Raw genomic sequence first — 20,227 nt, 5'->3', positions numbered from 1 at the left:
TATTATGACGCCAATGAATGGCAACGAGTGAGTACACCTCCAATCGGCTGAGTGTACATTGTAGTAGCGTATAAGACGTGCCCAGAGGCTCCTTCTTTGTAGTTTTCAGCGAAGTATCTATCAATTGCATATTCATGGGGAGCTGCCGGCTTAGTACAGGTAAACCTGGCGTAAGGAAGGGGCAAAATGAGCGAGTGTTATCGAATACGCCTTCGAAGGTGCGCTGGTCTCGTGCATTTGCGTGCGAATTTTCCAATAATTTTATGAACTGCTTTTATTACGATTATAAAATTGAAGGCGGTCAACCGTTTCGGATATTCAAGAAATATCTAATCGAGTTCACTTCTCATTAAATTTTGCCAAATGTAAATCTTGGCTCTAACTGCCGTATTTCATTTTCTTGGTAATGACCATCATTCTCGCTGCAACAAGAGAGGTGTTGCAAGCGCCTGAGGTAAGGTCTGACTACCGGCATTGATGAATGAAAGAGTTTGGAGGAAGCATTCCCCGATGCTATCAAAGTAATAAAAGCAAGAAGAAAAAATTACTATCCAGACACACACCTGCACCAAATATTTTTATCCTAAACTATCCTAACAGGAGATCGTGGGCCTAAAAGAACCCATTGCTCTGTCAAGTTATAGTTTTTAAACGTTAAACCCCACATACCAATCAATCAAAATTGTGTCACAAGCACGCAGTCAGGACCCTGAAAGATAAAGTTTGTGGTGCAAGCCATAGGCTTGGAATCGGCTTGGCGATTTAAGATTCAACGCCGCACTACCAGCGTCGGTCTGAGAATCGGTTTTACACATTTCATCGGCTGTTGATGAAAGTGGTAACATAAAAGAATGTGAAACTGTTTAACCACGGTAGTTGCAGCTCCAATGAAAAGGTGCAGTGCCTAGTGGATCCATAATAAGAGGTGTATTTTTTAAATAAATGTATTCTTTCAAGCAGCGCGCTCGAAACATAGTCGATATCTGGTTTGGCTGACTGTTGATAACGTTGAGCAATATTAGTACAGGGCGTTGTCTTCGCTGAAAGCGAAAAAAAAGCTTGTGTGCGTTGTGTTTGCGTGATGCAACAAAGTAGCACGCATTAAAAGATAACTGAAGACTGCAACGCATTCTGCACCATGGCAGCTGAAATCTAAATAGCAATGCATCTTGAGTGAATGTACACAATATTTTCATAGAATAATTATCATACAGAGGCTGCTTGCCTCTCGTGCAAATAGTCATGCTACATTACTAAAGCTACGATGCTGTACAGTTGTCTCAAGTTTCGTAACACGTAAACGTAATCTACAAAAGCGCTGCTGAACGTTAGCCATCTTTTCAGTGCGAAGGATATGTATCTCGAAAATGCTGTTTCGCTGAAGACTATAGAGCAGCAGAAACCATAGCCTGAATATGTATAGTTTTTGAAAGACAAACTCAATGAATGAATGCTTGGGGATGGGGGTGTTGTACGGGCTTACTTAACAAGGTATCTTAATTTCATGACTACTCGTGAACCTGAAGCGAGGAGCGTGCTCCCGGGGTTCCGACACCTTCCGTGGCTACGACACCCAAGAGCACTCACGTTCTTTCTTCATCGTCGCAATCGACCACACCCACTTCACTTCCTGGCGAATCCCGCAGCGATTTGGACAGGAGGGCTCCCTTCAGTGATAGAAATGCAGACACCTCTGCGTCAACCAACGGTTCAAGCATCGCTAGTCCTGTGTCCTCTGCCCCACGGGCATCAGAGATCCGCGGTATGAATCACCAGCAAGCAGAACAGGAAAGAGGACCGCGCAGGGGCCGCGAAAAAGACCGATCAAAAGGGAAACCGAGGAGTGAACTCGTACAACCACAAGATAAGTCGATTGCAACGTCAGCAGTTCCCGAAAGTTTCTCGCCTTCCTCAGAAGAGCAGAAGTCGGTATCTTCGCTTACACAAGGTACGCAATAGCGTAATAACGTGCAATATTTTTCGGCTATTCTTGGAGAATCGTACACTAAATAATGACAGGGAGATTTGCGAAATATTGATGTTTTCTCACAAGAGACTGTCCGCGAAATGGCTATAGGTATCGCGCGTGCCCTTGTTATTTTATAAATTACGAATACCTAAGATGTAGAGAATCGGCGTTTAAAAGTCTTGCCGAATAGAAAACACATCTATGTTTAATTATACATGTGGAATACTACTAAGAGAATCTATTGGAAGTGCACTTTTACTAATCCCATGAGGAGTCCTACGTAATCCAACACTGCATGTAAGCTACTACTCGAGTTATAAATCGCGGTACAAAACTTCTGTATCTCTCGGTAAACTCTTGAATTGAGATGCAAGGCATTTTTAACCTGTTCTCTCTATGTGTAGCTGAAAAGTTTAACTGAAAAGTTAAAACAACATTTGTAGCAAAAACACAAAAATTACTTGTTGCCATGTAGCTACTTAATGGATTGGGTATGAGAAGGACAAAATTTTCTTCTTGTGATAGGCTTTTCTTCACTGTGAAATAGCACTTAAAATGACTTGTCGCCTTTACTTAAGCAATGTTGTGCAATGTGCTGCCGAGGTTAATGCAGCTTTAATTACCACAGCAGTATTATTTTAATTGCACTTGAGGGCGAAAAATTCACACTTTGTACTCATGTTTCATAGGCTACTACCTTAAATTACAGGCTGTCACTGATACGACAGAAATTCTGAACGCCAAGGTAAATGTGTTTTCCAACAATAGATTCAATACCCTCCAAAAACCGGTACCATCAGCCTTAATTACGCCCATTTCAGGGCAAATGCATCGCTCATGTTACGCCTATATACCAACCCGGTCATGTGCTTGCTGCTGCGACTTCCTTCCCGCAAACTTTATAATTTCACCTACCCACCTACCTTTCTGCCTCATGCTTACGCGCTTTATTTGTCTTGCAATCCAGTCAGTTACATCTAATTGTCAGCGGGTGTCTTGCCTACGCGCTGAATGCGCTCCCGACTTCGTTAACAATGATATTACAGAAAAATATCGCTTATTTCAGACCGACTACAGTTGAAGGTGTTCATATGTGACAGCACTTTTACAATAAATTTATTTACACATTTCGCTTGAGCCAACGCGGACACGGATATAGTATCTAGAAACAACGCGAAGACTCCTGTTGGTCCGAGGGAGTCGCATCAATTTCAGGAAACATTCCTGTCGATTAAAAAAGGTTTATCACTGTGCTTTACCTTGTGGAGAATATCATTGTTTAGTGTCATGCTGTTCTTTTCATAGGCTCAGCTGTTTTCATGTAAAGGCTGATATGGTCAGCTCTTATGCCAGAGCAGGTCTCAGGTGCATCTTATTCATATTTTACATTCAGTGTTGATGATGACGAGATTGTTGCTGTAGAATATACGATTATATACCCCATGCACGTGCGACGAACCACTTAAAGAAGCTTTTATAAGAACTAATACACAAGTTCGCATTTCTGCCTCAATTACGTAGCTGATACGTAACCTTGAATATATATAGTCTCTGTACGCAGGATGGCACATCTACACAGGAAGACCATCTAAACTCACTTTTTCCGTCGCCATGACCCAGCCTGTAAGGAGGAGCAGAGCCTGTTGGCACAATTTTGGTGCTAACAGCACTCAACGCATTAATGTAGAGCGTCAACCAGCCAGAAACTACAGCTTTGGGGTAGTTAACATTACAGTGGTAGTACAGTTACAGCACTAGTTAGCGATAGTTTTTATAGTATAGTTACAACACGAACAGCGGGTTTCAGGGCCAACATGTCATTCATGTAACACGGCACCGATGGAAACGTACAAAGTGACTGTCAGACAGTATGACCAACAGCCACTGCAAATAAAACATACAAAACTTGATTCACAATTAATAACTCAGGATGGGTTTGAAAGAAGTGTACGTTAGCAGCGTGACTATTTCAAACTTTCTTTATTTGGCCAGAGTCACCTCATCGTTCCAGAACATTGACCACGGAGAAGGTGGAAATGACCACAGTCATCATCCTCGCGACGTTTAAAGACTCGTAGATCACGAAAACTGTAGGTATTTTGGGTGAAGGAGAATTTATTACGTGGCATTGATGTTACTTGTGATTAGGTGAAAACCATTTGGTTCACCTTGCAAAACAAACAAACAAAGAAACGCCGCAGTGGTGCTGCAAGCCATTTAGCATCATTTGTAGCACCGTTTCCGTGCTCGCAAACTTGAGCGCTTTTACGCTACTGCAACTTCTGAATTCTGAATTTAAATTCCAAACGAATGCTCTGTTTCAAATTATGCTTTTTTTCAGCTAAACCTGAAGAGAATGATGAGCCACAACAAGCATCATTGAAAGATGCGACCTCGACATCAGAGCGGTAAGTGTTATAATGTTTTTGAAACGCCAATAGTAAGAAGATTACACAATTCTCTAACTTGAACCCTTGTAAAAAACAATTCTCTCAGTTTAGTTTAGTTTAAAGTGACCATCTACACGAGCAAAGTGAAATCTAGTTACGGTTGATTCACGGTCACCATTGGCTAGAATTGAAAAGGCGCAAGAAGTCAAGCCAAATGCACTTAAAGTAGCTATACGTCATTGAATATAGTAGTGCCGAATTCGTAGTCAAACAGAACAAGAATGGTCATATGAGCAGAGTCCTTACTATTGATGAATAGCTAAAACCGTTTTGAAAAAAGTAAAACGATAATTTTAAAGAGACCAGTAAGCAGCCATTGCGTCAAATGGAAATTTTCGTGACCAAACGCTTTGAAAAATAGCCAATATGACGCAAAATAGTCACCAACGACAAATTTGAATTGATGCTCAAGTACTTTACTTTCAAAATAGCGATCCCTTCTAAAAAACACCGCTAAAATAGTGGTTCATCTGGAAGGATTCAGTGAAAAAGTAAAATCCTGTCTACGGGCTGCTCGCGTTTTAGTTTATCACGATAACACTTTACTAATGACTGACCTGCCGTATGCATTCTTAATTGATTCACTTCGGCCAACGTCATTCGTGCAAGTCAGATAGATTACGCCTTGAAGTAATAAAACAATGAATGACTCTGAACAGATTCGAGAATAGTAATAGGCATGAAATGTCCACCACTGAGACAGGTCAAAAACTATACTATGGCGATTCCACGAGAGATCGACATGGGTCCAAAAGTTGATATTTTAGATTTCATTGATTATTCTATATTTCGTGCACCTCTCACCAGGTAGCCCGAAAGTCAACTTCGTTTTATGATTAACGGCATAACTTACGAGGAAAAAAAATATCAAACTTCACCAACACGGAGGCAACAATTTCGTCACCTGTTATTTTCGAAAATTGCAGATGCTATAAAAACACAAGTATTTTTGTTTCAAGAAAAATACTTTTTTTCCTGAAATCCATGTCTAATGAAGAATGAATTCGTACGGTTTCAAGTTTGTAGACCTTAAGAAAATAGCTTTTAAGAATGTCTAATTTTGCGACAGTTTAAAATAAGTTACATATTCCACATTTTTCTCTCTCCGAAAGTGATGCAAGCATCGTTTTTAAACTTGACATGTTTTAGGGTATAGTGTGTTCATTAGGTACATAAATTATTGCTGCCGTAGTGCAAATATAAACTTTTATATATTGCCTCAAATTTCTCATATTGGCAAAAGTGTCCTCCACTGAAATTTGAATAATAAAAAACCCCATCTTCTATTTTTCTTAAAATCTTGTAAATAGACAACCGAAGGCCATCATACAGTAATATAGAAAATTATATTGCATTATTTTGTTTTTAGCGAAAATATTCGTGGTAAGAATCAGAGCTTTTCGAGAATGCGCTGATAAGTTGAGAAATCTAGAAATTGGAACGGAAAAGTGGCAATGAGCTTCAAACGCGAGTAAACTTGAGCACATTTAATGAAGAAAGGCTGTTTTAGCAGATACGAGTAACTATTTTGCACACGATATTCTACAGTATCTGAATTCACTTTTATACGTAGAGCACTGAGACTTCTAATATGTGGTGTCTCTGCATTACTGACACAGATGGGGCTGCTGTGACGGCCATGTGTTTGCAACACGTTGGGTAAGAGAATTGAATGTTGAATGAGTCTATAAAAAATTAATAATAAATTTTTATCATTTGGGGCACGAAGACTGCCGCATTAGACTGAAGAACACGCTTTAGGGCAAGTTGTCATCCGTCGTCTGCTCTACAGATGAATTGCGGTGCGCCGCATCTTGGAGGCAATGCTTTAGAACACATGGTTCAAAGTAGGAACAAAGATTACGGCTCGCGTAATTTTATGGACAAAAACATTGTGAAATTCATTTTAACGTACTATACTTCAGTTTTGCATTCGCACTGCGGATACTTGCGCACGCTGTTTTACGTCTGCTCTCATTAAAGGTGAGAGACATAGAAACAGACGACAGATAGATCTTTTTTGTGCTGCTGGTTTCACGCATAGTTGCATTGCCAGTAATTTTAGCCTCAAGGAGCGTGGCGATGGCTGACCACTTCAGCCGGGATAGAGTTTTTTGATCAGATTACCTCATGTTGCATAAAAAGAAAATACCTTATCAAAGAAACTTCCGCAAGGTCGAAGACATCGGCCTGATTGCCCTCCAGAAGCTGTTGCTGAAAGCTGCTCGCCATGCACATAACAACGACCACGTCTGCCAGAACTGTTTCAGACGCCTCAGAGATATGCTGTCTTCGTCTAATAGCTTCTCAGCTGAAACAGCTGATGAGTTTTTGCCGGAAGAAGAAAAATGCAGAAGTCAAGAGCGGTGCGTAAACACTTCTGAAGCATTGTCACATATGCGACAAGAGAAGCTGCATGCGCAATATAGAAAAGTTCATGCAGAGCCAAGACAACTTAGCAGCAATTCCACAGTAACCGTGAAATGCCACCGTAACGTGAGTAACCTGCAATTTCAACTATCAGATCTAAAATGCAGTGTGTGTGCCCAGTGATTCAAGAACTTGAAGCAAGCCTATGAAGCGTGTTCTTCGTATCAAGAGCGCATGCGTTTGTTGACACTGTCGCCGAGCGATATAGGGCGCCGAAAACTCCAAGCGCGTATACCAAACTATTCAGCTTACATGATATACAGATCCCGACGCTGCCGCGCAAAACACGAGATATGGTTAGCACCAAATGCGGTAAAAAGGACACGGCTGAACCCAATGGACGTCCAAACAGCTATGGCTTACTACTCCAAAGATGAGTACAGCTGCTCCCGGCAGAGTCCCAACAAAAAAGATGTAGTATCTGTTATCATTGACGGAAAAAAGGAGCTTGTTTCGAAAAGGTTTGTGACCCGTTCGGTGCGAGCGGCTTACCGTCTCTTTAGAGAAGCTAATCCAAACACGTCTATTGGAGTTTCGAAGTTTTATTCACTGAGGCCGAAGTGGGTTCTTCTTGCACCACACCAAGAAGTGTGCCTTTTTATATACTGTGCTAATGCCACGGAGTGTGTTTCTGCCCTACAAGAAGTCACCGATGGTGCCTACACGGCGGACTTCTTGAAAGAACTATGTCTTTGCAGCTCCCCTACAAGTGATTGTTTTTTAGGCCATTGTGACTATTGTGCTAAGGAGGACGCTCTGACAGCCACAAGTTTAGGAATTCCTGAAGATATTGAGGTAGCCTATGCAGTATAGGAAAAGGGTGATCTAGTAAAAAAAAACAGCCCAGGCAAGTGCTTTTCTGCGAGCGCTAAGTCTATGGTTCGTGAAGCGGATTGCCCATGATTACATAAGATACATTCAAGAATCATCAATACGCCAGGCGAAAGAGTACCAATAAAAAGAATCTTGCGTTTTTCACTTTGATTTCGCCGAATATTGGACAGCCATTTTACCGAATGAGGTGCAGTCGTATCGCTGGCACAAAATACAGGTGTCTATATTCACGTGTGTCGCCACAAGGAAGCAATCAATTCAAAGTTTTGCCGTCATCAGTGATGACACATTGCATGATGCTGCACATGCCTGTTTTGCTCTAAAAATAATCCACAACTATATGAAGGAACAACTTAAGCCTGACACGCAAGTTACTTATGTTTCTGATGTTGCATGCAGTCACTTCAAAACTAAGTACCAGTTGTTCGAGTTATGTGAGAAAGATAATATATCAACAAAGTGGATTTTTTCGGCCACAGGACATGGCAAGAACACTTGTGACGGTGTTGGTGGCCTACTAAAGCATCAGGCTATGCTCTACAACCACATAGCGGCAAGCTCAGCTGTGATTATGTCAGCATCCCAAATGGTGGCGCAAACGAGCGCGAAGCTCAAGAATGTAAAGCTGCTGTGTGCAAATGCAGACGAGCTAGAAACATTCCGTCAGTTTAAGAAGAGCCAGTGGAAATCGTTGCCACGTGTTCGAGGCATACGTTCTTGGCATGTTTGGCGAAGCATTTCTGAGGGCACTGATCGTGGTCGTGTTTTATTAGCGTCACGTACTGCTAAATGTGATCTGCAAAAGATGCGGCCATTTTGAGCGCATCTCTTGTTTCACGCAGTCACCACCAAAATATCAGTGAGGATATTTCAAGCGCATATGCTTTTTCTAGCGAGACCCAACACTTGCGTTGGAACATTTTCATGTTTGAGTTTATCTGCAAATATAGACAGATGTTTTGCAACTGAGTTACAGTGTCGAAGATTTCCTCCATTAGAGCTGTGTTATCAGGAGAATAAATGCGCCTTCATGGGTACGTATTTGTCACAGTGCTAAAACAGCCTTTCTTCATTAAATGCGCTTAAGTTTACTCGCGTTTGAAGCTCATTGCCACTTTTCCGTTCCAATTTCTAGATTTCTCAACTTATCAGCGCATGGGCGTCTCTCATAATCATATGGTGGTTTTGGGACGTTAAACCCCACAAATCAATCAACTTATCAGCGCATTCTCGAAAAGCTCTGATTTGTACCACGAATATTGTCGCTAAAAACAAAATAATGCAACATGTTTTTCTATATTACTGTATGATGGCCTTCGGTTGTCTATTTACGAGATTTTAAGAAAAGCCGATGATAGGGTTTGTTATTATTCAAATTTCAGTAGAGGACACTTTTGCCAATATGAGAAATTTGAGGCAATATATAAAAGTTTACATTTGCCCTACGACAGCAATGATTTATGTACCTAATGAACACTCTATATCCTTAAAACGTGTCAAGTTTGAAAACGCTGCTTGCATTACTTTCGGAGGTAAAAAATGAAAAATACGTAACTTATTTTAAACTGTTGCGAAATTAGACATTTTTAAAAGCTAGTTTGTTAAGGCCTACAAACTTGAAACTGTACGAATTTAGTTTTCATTAGACATGCATTTCAGGTAAAAAATATGTTCCTTGAAACAAATATTTTTGTCTTTTTATAGCATCTGCAATTTTTGAAAATGACAGGTGACGAAATTGGTGCCTCCGTGTTGATGAAGTCTGGTATTTTTTTCTCGTAAGGTATGCCGTTAATCATAAAACGAAGTTGACTTTCGGGCTACCTGGTGAGAGGTGCACGAAATATAAAATACTCAATGAAATCTAAGATATCAACTTTTGGACCCGTGTCGATCTCTCGTGGAATCATCCACTAATCACAATCACGTGCATCTTTGAAAGGGCCGACCTCACCGATCTATGTTACACTGCATTGTTGACTCATACGTATGAACAGAATTGATATTGTACAACAAAAATCTCATCGATGAAGCGCCAGATAAAAGGTAAGATTGTATCAATAAAGTGCAACGATTTCGCGTGCATACGTCTTCCATGCACATCTTTTCAATGAATCATGTTTCATGTCTATTACTTCAATTTTCGATTCGAATACGCCCACAAAATAAACAAAATTTACAAGCAGAAGTTCTGTGAATAGTGTTTTGATTGCGTTCACTAAATGTGTAGACAGCTATTGTCAATGCAGGAGTCCTTCTTCACCCGAAGTGTACCAGCCTCTTGTTCCAGGAAGTTGTGCGTTATCTAGTGCGGTCTCTCAGCTCGACGCACCAGCCCACACTTGTCTTTAAGTCCAGGGTGCTGATCACAAGCGTATACCTGTGGGTTGCGTTACCGTAAAGTCTCTAGCATGCAACCCTACGCAATCAACCGCCCTTTTTATTCTTTTGGGAGATTTCGCATAGACCGCCTTCTCTTCCCACCATTTTCGCTGTTTACTTCACACGTTTTATTCTCTGGACAAGAACAAATGCAAACAGGCGACCTCCAAGTTTCGTCAAACTTTTCTCTACCGTATTGACCTTCTCAGTCGAGTGTTGGTCAGCGCCGTCATAGTCCTCTCTGGGCTGTTGTTGGTGCGCGTGACCCCCCAAATAGTGCACTGCCGAAGCTGTGACGTCGGCTTTTGTACTCTCGTGCAACAGCCCAGAAAAGAGAAAATCCTTCTCTGTGTAAAAAAGAAAAAGGTGCATAGAGGAGCGGGAACGGGGTGCGTCCTGGCTGGGAATTGAAGGGCAGTATGGTGACGTTGATGCTGTCGAGTGCATTCCCATACCATATTTATGTCGCACCATCATCACATTTCACTTATAGGACAGAGGATTGCTCATGGTATCAGCACATTAATTAAAGCACCACCATTCTTCAGTTTGCAGACTTTGCTTAAACTGTACTATGCCTTCATCCACAGTAATATCACGTACTGTATCACGTCATGGGCGAATACCTATGCATCTCATATTCTTTCACTACAACGTCTCCAAAACCAAGCCATTTGCACCCTAACATTCATGATTGATTTGTGGGGCTTAACGTCCCAAAACCACCATATGATTATGAGAGACGCCGTAGTGGAGGGCTCCGGAAATTTTGACCCCCTGGGGTTCTTTAACGTGCACCCAAATCTGAGTACACGGGCCTACAACATTTCCGCCTCCATCGGAAATGCAGCCGCCACAGCCGGGATTTGAACCCGCGACCTGCGGGTCAGCAGCCGAGTACCTTAGCCACTAGACCACCGTGGCGGGGCCACCCTAACATTCAGTTCACCAATCACCTGCGCATCCGCACTTTTTCAGCAACATAATGTACTAACAGTGTGTAATTTATTCAAATAGAAATTGGGGGCTTGTATTTAAGTGTTTCAACGGTACCATAACAGTCAACGTTTTAGAGAAATTTCAATTGTTGAACTCTAATCCTACCAGGTTTGCTTCAAACGACTTTTTATTACCACATGTACACACTATGACAAACATAATACCATAATTGCAGCTATCCAATTTTGGAATTCAGTACCACTAAGCACTAAAGAAGTGTCATTAGCTGCTTTCAAAAAAGAACCTAAACATCTTATCTCGCAATTATAAATCTTTTTTATTTTTATATTAGCGTTCGCTTACATTTACAGCTATTACTGTGTGCGTTATGTTCACATTTATTACCGATGCACATTGGAGTTGTTTTAATAGCTGTATATCATTAATTAACGTCATTTCGTTCCTGATTCTACTGCCATTTTTATTGTATGTTTCGTTGTTTTCATAGCACAATTACTGAAGATTGTTTTGTTACTATTTTTACTGGCATTTTCATTGCATGTTTGCGTTGTTTTTATTACTATCAATAATTACAATTATTTTTTGTGACAAATAAAGATTTCATTTGATTTCATTTGATGTAGTAAGTTCCCATGTACACCATAAACAACGCCAACGTTTGGCGCTTGGGTAGACACGTGGTACAGCACGATGCTGGTTTTATTGTGCAGTTGGATGAGTGTTATGATGAGCTTTTGTAACCGTTTCGCAATTTGTAATTTGCAGATCGAAGCCACTTATGGCACCTCCATTCTGCTACAGCTTCGTCGTCACCGCTGCTCTAGTCTTTGCAGGAGGTGCTGTGGTCGGCTTACTAATGTGGCTGCAGGTACACTGGAAACAATAATTTCTTACAATGTGACAATCGCTGGAGTCGCAAAGCTGTGACATCGTTATGAGGGGTGCCTATCCCATTATTGTAACGTTTTCCAGTTCCTGTCACCTGGTGCACGAATCACAACGGGTTTCTATTCGAAAGATGATTGCGCATTGACTCCTACATGAGATTAACAGTGTTTTCATAGTAAATTTGGCTGCATTTCAGTGTAAGTACAATGTTTTACGTTTATTTATGTCGATAACGTTATTATTCCGGCACACTACTGTACTTACTCCATCGTGTAAAGTCTAAACGGGGTAGTTCGTTCATGGAAAGCACTTTTGATGGCACGAGCAACTCTTTACAAGTTCGTTGAAAATGCTGGCGATGATATACTGTAAAAATGCCATAGCATTTTAAACATCTTAAAGAATGGTTGGGCATATTGTCATAGTACACGTTACCTTTTTTCATTACTTCATAAACCCAAACCAAGCTAATGCGTCATACGATGCATGTAAACGTTTTCTAGTCTGAGCGTGAGAGGATGAGGGGAAACATTTATTGGGCACCACATCCGTGGAGGAGATGCTGAGCGTGCAAGAGGTCAAACGGCCAGGTGACTTTGGGTCCTGTCCGCTGCCTTCACCCGCCCTGTAACCCGCTTGCGTGTTCACAGGTCGGAGATGAGCAGAGTTGCTTCCCTCTGCTGAAGGGTAGTGATAAAAGCAATTTGGGTATAAGATTAAGTTCGCTGGGTTTCAAGGAAGCCCCAGAACACATGGACATTCTTGAGTGGGCAATCTCGGTAACTAAGTGAAACAACGCATGCCGAGAAGCAGCGAGCAATTTTTTTTCGGGAGTGGGGCACATGTTGGAGAACTAATTTTTTCTTTATTTATTCACGGTAAACACCTACATCCATAGGAATTCCGGAGGACGGGGGAAGGAGGGGCTATAGGGCACGTCTTTTGGCCACGGGCTTGCCGACGGGAATGCCGATGAGCTCTAATTCATAGCATCCGCTTAGGTGACGTCACACGCGTTACATTGCCCACGTCACGGCAACTGAGGGCGAGACAGCGGTAACTCCGGAGGGAAGGCACTGTATTTATTTTTGTGAACGAGTTAGCACAGGTGTACTGGTCCTATGAAACTCGTGCAAAACGCGATTCTTTCCCCTAGCAGAATGGAAGTGGAAGCTATTCTCGTTGCGCCGGTCGTTAAATAGCCACATATTGGCTATATTCAAACAGCGCTTTGTCGCTTCTACATCTGGATAGGAGATGATATACTAACGTGACTAAAAACACTGTGAGCAGACCCACCTACTAACTCAACCGGTTCATCGGTCAATGATATACGTCGTCAAGCCACTTTATCTACCCTACTGAAAAAAATGACTAACTTCATGCGTCCGTTGACAATGCTAAGTAAACTAGCAGCCTGAGGGCATGCACACTTAAGACAGCCAAGCTAACAAGTATGTAAGCGTCATGCCAGCCATCTGTCTGCTACCTGTTTCTGCAGTGCTCATTAACAAAAGTAGTAGAATTACAACCGAAGTGGTTGCATAATGTGTCCCTATTGTGCGTACCGGAATGAGAAATCAACCGTGAATTCTGCATGGGTGCGCATGAAGTGTTGCGGGTCCAAAAAAGTAATGAAAGGCCCACAACTACACTGTTCCGGTGAGAGTGCACAGTTGTACGCAAGCTCAACGCTACGATGTCCCTCAATGAGTTCACTGTTCTGGCCGGAAATAATTATTTTTTATTGACAACAATACTGTTCACAATGTTGTAGGGGCCTGATGGCGTGGGATAGCTTGTTTCCCAGAAGACAAATGCAAGGCCAACCTCACTAGTGCAGCAATTTTTACCCTGTTTGAACATAAAGGTAATTATCCAACGGGCCACTCACTATGAATGCATAGAGGTACCCCTTATTTTTTGCTTTCTAGGCACAAACTTTCTGGTTTCACATCACGTTTTGTGAAAAAGTAGGCCATTTCATTATTACACTTTTTGTTCGCGGTAGTTTTTTTTCATAATAAACCTAAGAGGAAACTTATTGTTTCTGTCTTCGACTTTCTCACTGTAAACCGCCTAAAACGAACTGCACTTAGCTCGTTCGAGGTGTCTGCACAAGCCTTCTCAATTTTTTCCTTCACGCAACATAGGCGGACCACGTGGAAGTCCGCACTAAAAGTGGAAGCACAGTTCGTGGATTCCGGTCTTATGTAGCGAACTACCGGATATACACATTCCTTGGCATTCCTTACGCCCAGCCTCCCGTGCACAACTTACGCTTCAGGTGAGTTTGTGTAAAAAAGATCGTTCTGCGTATTCTATTGCACACTATTTCATTTTGTGAGTAAAATGCAGTTACTACCTTGTTAGACAAGTAAATGAGCTCTTACGAAGACGTTTAACATTCTGAACTCACAAAACTCAAATTTAGAAAAAAAAAGCTCAGTAGCTGTTCTGAGCTGCTATCCAGGAACAAAAAGTTTTTTTTAATAAAGTAAATGACTTCTTTTGAAAAAAAAAAGAGTTGAACATGAATGATGCAGCTGTTCTTACGACACTTGTATACGTGATCTCTAAGAAAGTTTAATCGCTACGACATTGTTTATTTACAGATAATTTGTGTTCACAAAATGATACTTTAATATGTATTACTGAAAACATAGTCGCAACAGGCTCCAACATGTGATACAAGCAGGCGAAAAGATAACTAAATAGAATTCACCATATCGTAGACGCAACTATTGCGCTCACTTTCAGCAATAAACAGCTGAAGTATAAAAGTCTATTTAATGCTGCCTCAGAATGTTATTCACGAAAGCGTTGATCAGCTTCCTTTAATAAACCCTTCCTTTGTTCTCTACAAAGTATGGTGCATGAGAATACCTGTTATATGTACCTAAAACAAAGCGTAAAAATTTATGCTGCGGGATGCGATTGCGTTCTGATTAATTTCTGAGTGTCTATTTTTCCGGCCTACATATTTCGCTGCTCATGTTTTCGTCAGTATTTGGAGTGTGTCATCTTTGGGTAACGAATATGCAATTTATCTGAATTCTCTTTTCTCGTGCTTACTTCGTTGACTAAGTCGTCAAACATGCTGTTTCTTGTTTGCTGGGTGCTTAACGTCAGTATTTCGAGTATTGAATACATGTGTAACGTGTCCATTGTTCAACGCCACTTGCATGTCTCCGCGCGTACTTGCACTCTCCACTTTCGAACATGTATCCTGCTCCTTTCCTCCAAACGCTTTAAATGTCAGTACAGTGGTATGTTGGAACGAATTTACTGAAGCACGGGTGGGAAGAAAGTATTATAGACAGGAAATATGACATGGTTCCCTCCGCGAACAGTAAAAACCGACAAAAATCAGGGATATGGACGTTCCAAATCTCAACTGTCACGCGTCCTCAATTGACGCCGCAGGCTTCCACTGCCGTACAGTGAAAACTCATCTGTGGTGCCTGCCACGCTAGAGTGCCCTCCGTGCCCGCAGAGGGGTTGGTTCTCGCCCATCAACGAAGGCTGGGAAGGAGCCGAAGAGTGCCTGCACCTCAACGTGTGGACGCCGTGCGCCGAAACCACCACGGGAGGTGGTTGCGCAAAGCTGCCCGTCCTGCTGTTCCTCTTCGCCGAGGGTTTCCAGACGGGCAGCAACATGCGCTTTGACGGCTCCCTGCTTGCTGCCTCGCAAAACCTGGTCGTCATTGCTCCGAACTTCCGCATTGGCGTGCTAGGCTTCTTCCACAAAGGTGACATACTTCCGACAGAAGATAATTATAGTTACTGCCAGTGCTACTGAAAGCCACGTGATTGGCATCAAAAACAGGTCTGACCTCAAAGGGGCCCTGAAACACTTTTTCAAGTAGCCGTGAAACGGGCTCACTACAGCAACCTGTTGTCTCACGAATTGAACACTGCCAAAATTTTTAGAGTCCGTCCAGTACGAGCGAAGGTACAAATAATTGTAGTATGTTGCAGTTATGTACTCTCTTCTCTTTTAAAGACGAAAGTGCTCGAACCTAAGGATTGAGAGTTGGCATAGGGAAAAAAACACGTCACATGCACCTCATGACCTTAAACACTTTGCGCGAACACTCGTGGACGAGTTGCCGCTTTTCGCGGTGACATAAGAAAACGACCAAGCAGGCCATGCTCAAATCAGACAATGCATGATACAATGGCTGTGACAAGTGGTTTTTGAGCTAGTAGCATCATTTTCTCATTAAAAAGAACGCAATTTTATGTAGAGTTTGAGAAGTTCTGAGCGTAAAAGTCCTATATTAATGGCATTGTTATGCAATATATCCCTAAGTTGAATAATTGCAACGTGATATTTCATTGGAAGTAGCCCGCAGAAGCAGCCCGCATTTTACAAACACGGAAATATACGGGCTCGCACTACCTCTCTTGGTTCCCTGCCCACATGGGCAAAGACGTTCACCCACAACAACCCAACCTCAACGAAATGGCTCATGATCGAGCACGAGAACTGACCCGCCGTGACGATCAATCAGCCACCGAAGAGCTGGGCCCAGACGTGCAGTTTAATGACCCACTACTCACCTTCCATGAAATTACCTCCCACTACCGACACAACAGAAGCCGATACCCTTTACCCCATTCAAAACTAGAACGCGCGCAAGAAGTAGCCTTTAGAATGTTACAAACGAGATCGTACCCATCACGGGGCCGACTCAGCCATTATAACTCAGACATAAATTCACAGTGCCCAGATTGCACAGAAGTGTACTGTTCACTCGCGCACATGCTCTGGCAATGTCCCGCGTTACCTCAGGGACCTCTCACCAGTGAGTCCGACTGGGAGGAGGCACTCAGGAGCCCCAATCTCCGAAACCAACTTAAGGCAGTCCAGAGGGCCCAAGAACTGGCGGAACGCCACCACGTTCCCGCCCCGACTCGGGCGTCGCCTACGGTAGCGGCTGCTAGGATGTCCCACGTGGGCACCCTGGTGGCTTAAACTCCTCAGGACCATATATTAAAGTTCTTGACTGACTGACTGACTGACTGATATTTCATTGGTTCTTCCAGATGGGCATGAGATGCCTGGCAACCTTGCGTTGCATGACCAGGAGCTGGTGATAAAGTGGGTAGAAAACCATGCAGACCTATTTGGCGGAAACTGGAACAACACAGTACTGATGGGTGCCGCTACGGGTGCGTGGTCCATTGGCGCACACCTTGTCAGCATGAACCCATTCTGGCGCTGGCGGACGCAGAGGTTGCTCCTTCACAGCGAGTCCCCTTTTCGGAGGCAAGCATGGCCATACAAATACGAATCAATTGCCACTTTTCAACTACATCTTTTTGTAAAGTAAACTGGGCTGGATAGCTTTTAGGGCTTTTTGGTAAATGTGCAGCGTATACGCATAGACTAACCTAGCACAAGTACGCGAAATAATAGGCAAGTAGTGTGGGACACAATTGGACGAGATTATTTACTTATACCTGATAGAAAAGTACAAACCAGCCTTTGAATAGTGTATGAACACAAATTACTATAGCTAAAACGTTCGATGAACGTGACTGAGATGCATAGACAGATACTATGGCAGTCCAGTCAATTATTACTAGGGATTATTATGTGTAGGGTAGGGTGGGGTAAGATGAGGCACTGCGCAAAACGCGGCATTTGGACTTTGCCAGTCTCAGCACCTAATACAAAAATATTTTTCTTCGTTTTTTTTCGTTTCTATTTTCCTGCCATAAGTGTTTGTCCTTGTCGACCTTTTCATGTGTAAAAGTTTATGAGCACTCACGGCGTTCACGAGGGAAAAATTACGCGGCTGGTGTCAGTGTATGTTAATGACCCGTCTAAAAGGGTTGAAGCTGTGCTCGGCCAAATTTCTGGATCTGCGCGTTAAGCTACTTTTGCGTCAGTAAAGGAAAGTAAATATTTATTTTATTACTTTACACTACGAGCTACATAGCAGCAAAACGTTAGTTTGTTGGTGCACGGAGACAAAGCAGAATATTTCGTATTTCTGGCATGTGAGAGGGTTACAACGCTACAAAAAGGCATCCAGTTGCCTTAGAAAGAGTCTTATTATTGCACCAATAACTTTCAATATATTATACTTCTTTGATTAGGAGAGTTCGAATATACAAAGTATACTATATAGAGCTTTCTTATGGGCAAAGGACATGAAAAAGCACTGATTGACGTTCAGAACATCACTCCCTTCATTCGCGCCGCATCGAGGTTTCTTCTTGTACCTGAGGATGCTCTTAAAAGGTGCACAAAGAATGGCGAAATATCTAAGCCAAGTAGTTTAGGAATACGTCTCGGAACGAAGTTTTAAGAACTTTTCTCCAAATTCGTAATTAAGAAAAGACAAGCATAATAAAATATGAATCTAGCACAGTTTGAAATTGATCGCCTCGCCAATCCGGGCAGATGAAGTTAAAATCCACGAAACGCCAGAGTAGTTCCGCATGAAAACGGTAAAGACAGAGTTGAAGAAGATACGTCAAAACATAACTATAGTGTTTAATTGTTGAATTATTCATGAATAATTCAATAATGGTTAAACGAGGTGCAAGCGTTCAACAAAAGACAACATTAGCAGAAAGAAAGAGTGGTAGTGCTTGATATGCAAGTATTTTTGAAGGAACATAACACCGCGTTATATCTATTGATTTCATTGCGTGGAGTTCAAAGACAGCGCTCCTTAATCCTGTGTGAAGGCTCACTAAGTCAATTTCAAGTTCTTTTTTTTACTGCGAAAACTGAATGAATGTATTTGTTTTCACGTCTCGTTTTCCCCCGCACGTCCCGTAGGTTGGGGCAAAATGAGAAATTTGCAGCATTTTTAAAATTGTTTTTAAAACAATATCGTATCTGCGTGCTTGGGCTGAGCAGTTCAACACCTGGCTTGGTATGCTACGACTGTGCATAAGGAACACACATCAAGAGCTCTGCATAAATGTCACCACCAACACTCCTCTTCTTCTATTGTAGCCGAAGCCAATTGATTCAGCGGTTCTAGTACACCGGGTCAACATTGCCATGCGTGTTATTTTGATGTGTTCGAATCGCAACCGCAAAGACTGGTTACAACCCTCGGCGAATACGGCTTGGCAATGCTTCAGAAGCTTCTGTATTATCTAATATCATTCCGGAAAGACCACACGTGGCACGTGGATAGCCTATAACGTACGAGACCACCAGTGATCACACTGGAATCTTCGACAGCACGCGAATAACAACCGTTGCGTCGTACAGCACTGCTTGTCAATTCATCGACAGTTGACGCTCTGTTCACCGCTATTAGTCTACAGTGCGTATTACTGTAATTTGAGTTCTCTTTTGCACGACACAAGTTCGCCCAAGTAAAGGAGTTTCGCCTTTAACACGCTGACGGCTGCATTTGTAAACATCACGACAATATGCTGAATATAAATATTTGAAACGCCTCCATCCTAAACATATAAAATTGCTTTTTTAGAAATAATGGACACTGGGATAGTATTCTTTTTGAAAAAGTCGCGCATTTCTGCTGAAGGAGTTATAACATGGGAGTCAGCCTCGAGTGCATCCTCAGTACATCAGATGAAAAGTGATCGATTGGTACAAAGCGATCAATGGGTAATATTTGCAAAGCTGCCCCACATAACGTCTGTGAATAAGTCCGACGACGCTTCAATACCTACGGCAAAGAGGTTGGAGGAAAGTTCGTCTGAAAACAGCAATTTTATTATTTGCATTCAAAAGGCCGTGCGTTTGCACTCTGTCGAAAGATTCAACATGAAATCTATAGTACAAGGAACGGTATGTTCTTAAAGAAAAAAAAGCTTATCGCTGCGCACTAGTTAAAGGAAACTATAGCACTGCAGTGCCCGATAAAACGTTTTTTCGAAATGATGGTAGTGTTCATGAGTTGCCCATTTCCAAATGATATATGTTTAAAAATATATCGGGCATTGTATGCCAAAAGCATTCTCTTATTTTGAAGGGAGCCGTAGTCGAGAACTCAGGAAAATTTGATAATTGGGGGTTGCTTAGCATGAGCTGGCATCACACAGTACATGAGACTTCAACATTTCGCCTCAATCGAAGCGAGACCGCCACTACCAGAATCTAACCGCTGACCTTCGGGTCAGCAGCCGAGCAACGTAAACGCTACACCATTACGACGTACGAAAGATATATCGTGAAACACACAACACAAGTAAGGATGGGTACACAGGAAGAGGTCACACACAATGCTTCTCTTCCTGGGTCTTCCATCGTTACTTCTTTTGTGTTTTTCTAAGGACTCATCAACAAGGTCAAGTTCGCGCTGTCAAAGGA

General features: G+C 42.2%; 1 protein-coding gene across 1 annotated transcript in view; it reads left to right on the top strand.

Moving 5' to 3' along the window:
• The first annotated feature begins 17,019 nt into the window (after window positions 1–17,019).
• LOC142803377 (uncharacterized) overlaps window positions 17,020–20,227 on the top strand; it is a 28,434-nt gene continuing 25,226 nt past the window's right edge. Inside the window, exon 1 of the mRNA XM_075888495.1 lies at window positions 17,020–17,091. The gene's annotated coding sequence lies outside the window, so the exon portion shown is untranslated. The remainder of the gene's footprint in view (window positions 17,092–20,227) is intronic.

This window comes from Rhipicephalus microplus, chromosome 3, assembly GCF_043290135.1.
Source record: "Rhipicephalus microplus isolate Deutch F79 chromosome 3, USDA_Rmic, whole genome shotgun sequence".
Taxonomy (NCBI): domain Eukaryota; kingdom Metazoa; phylum Arthropoda; class Arachnida; order Ixodida; family Ixodidae; genus Rhipicephalus; species Rhipicephalus microplus.
Note: the sequence above shows the minus strand (reverse complement) of the source record. Positions and strands in the feature narration are given on the sequence as shown.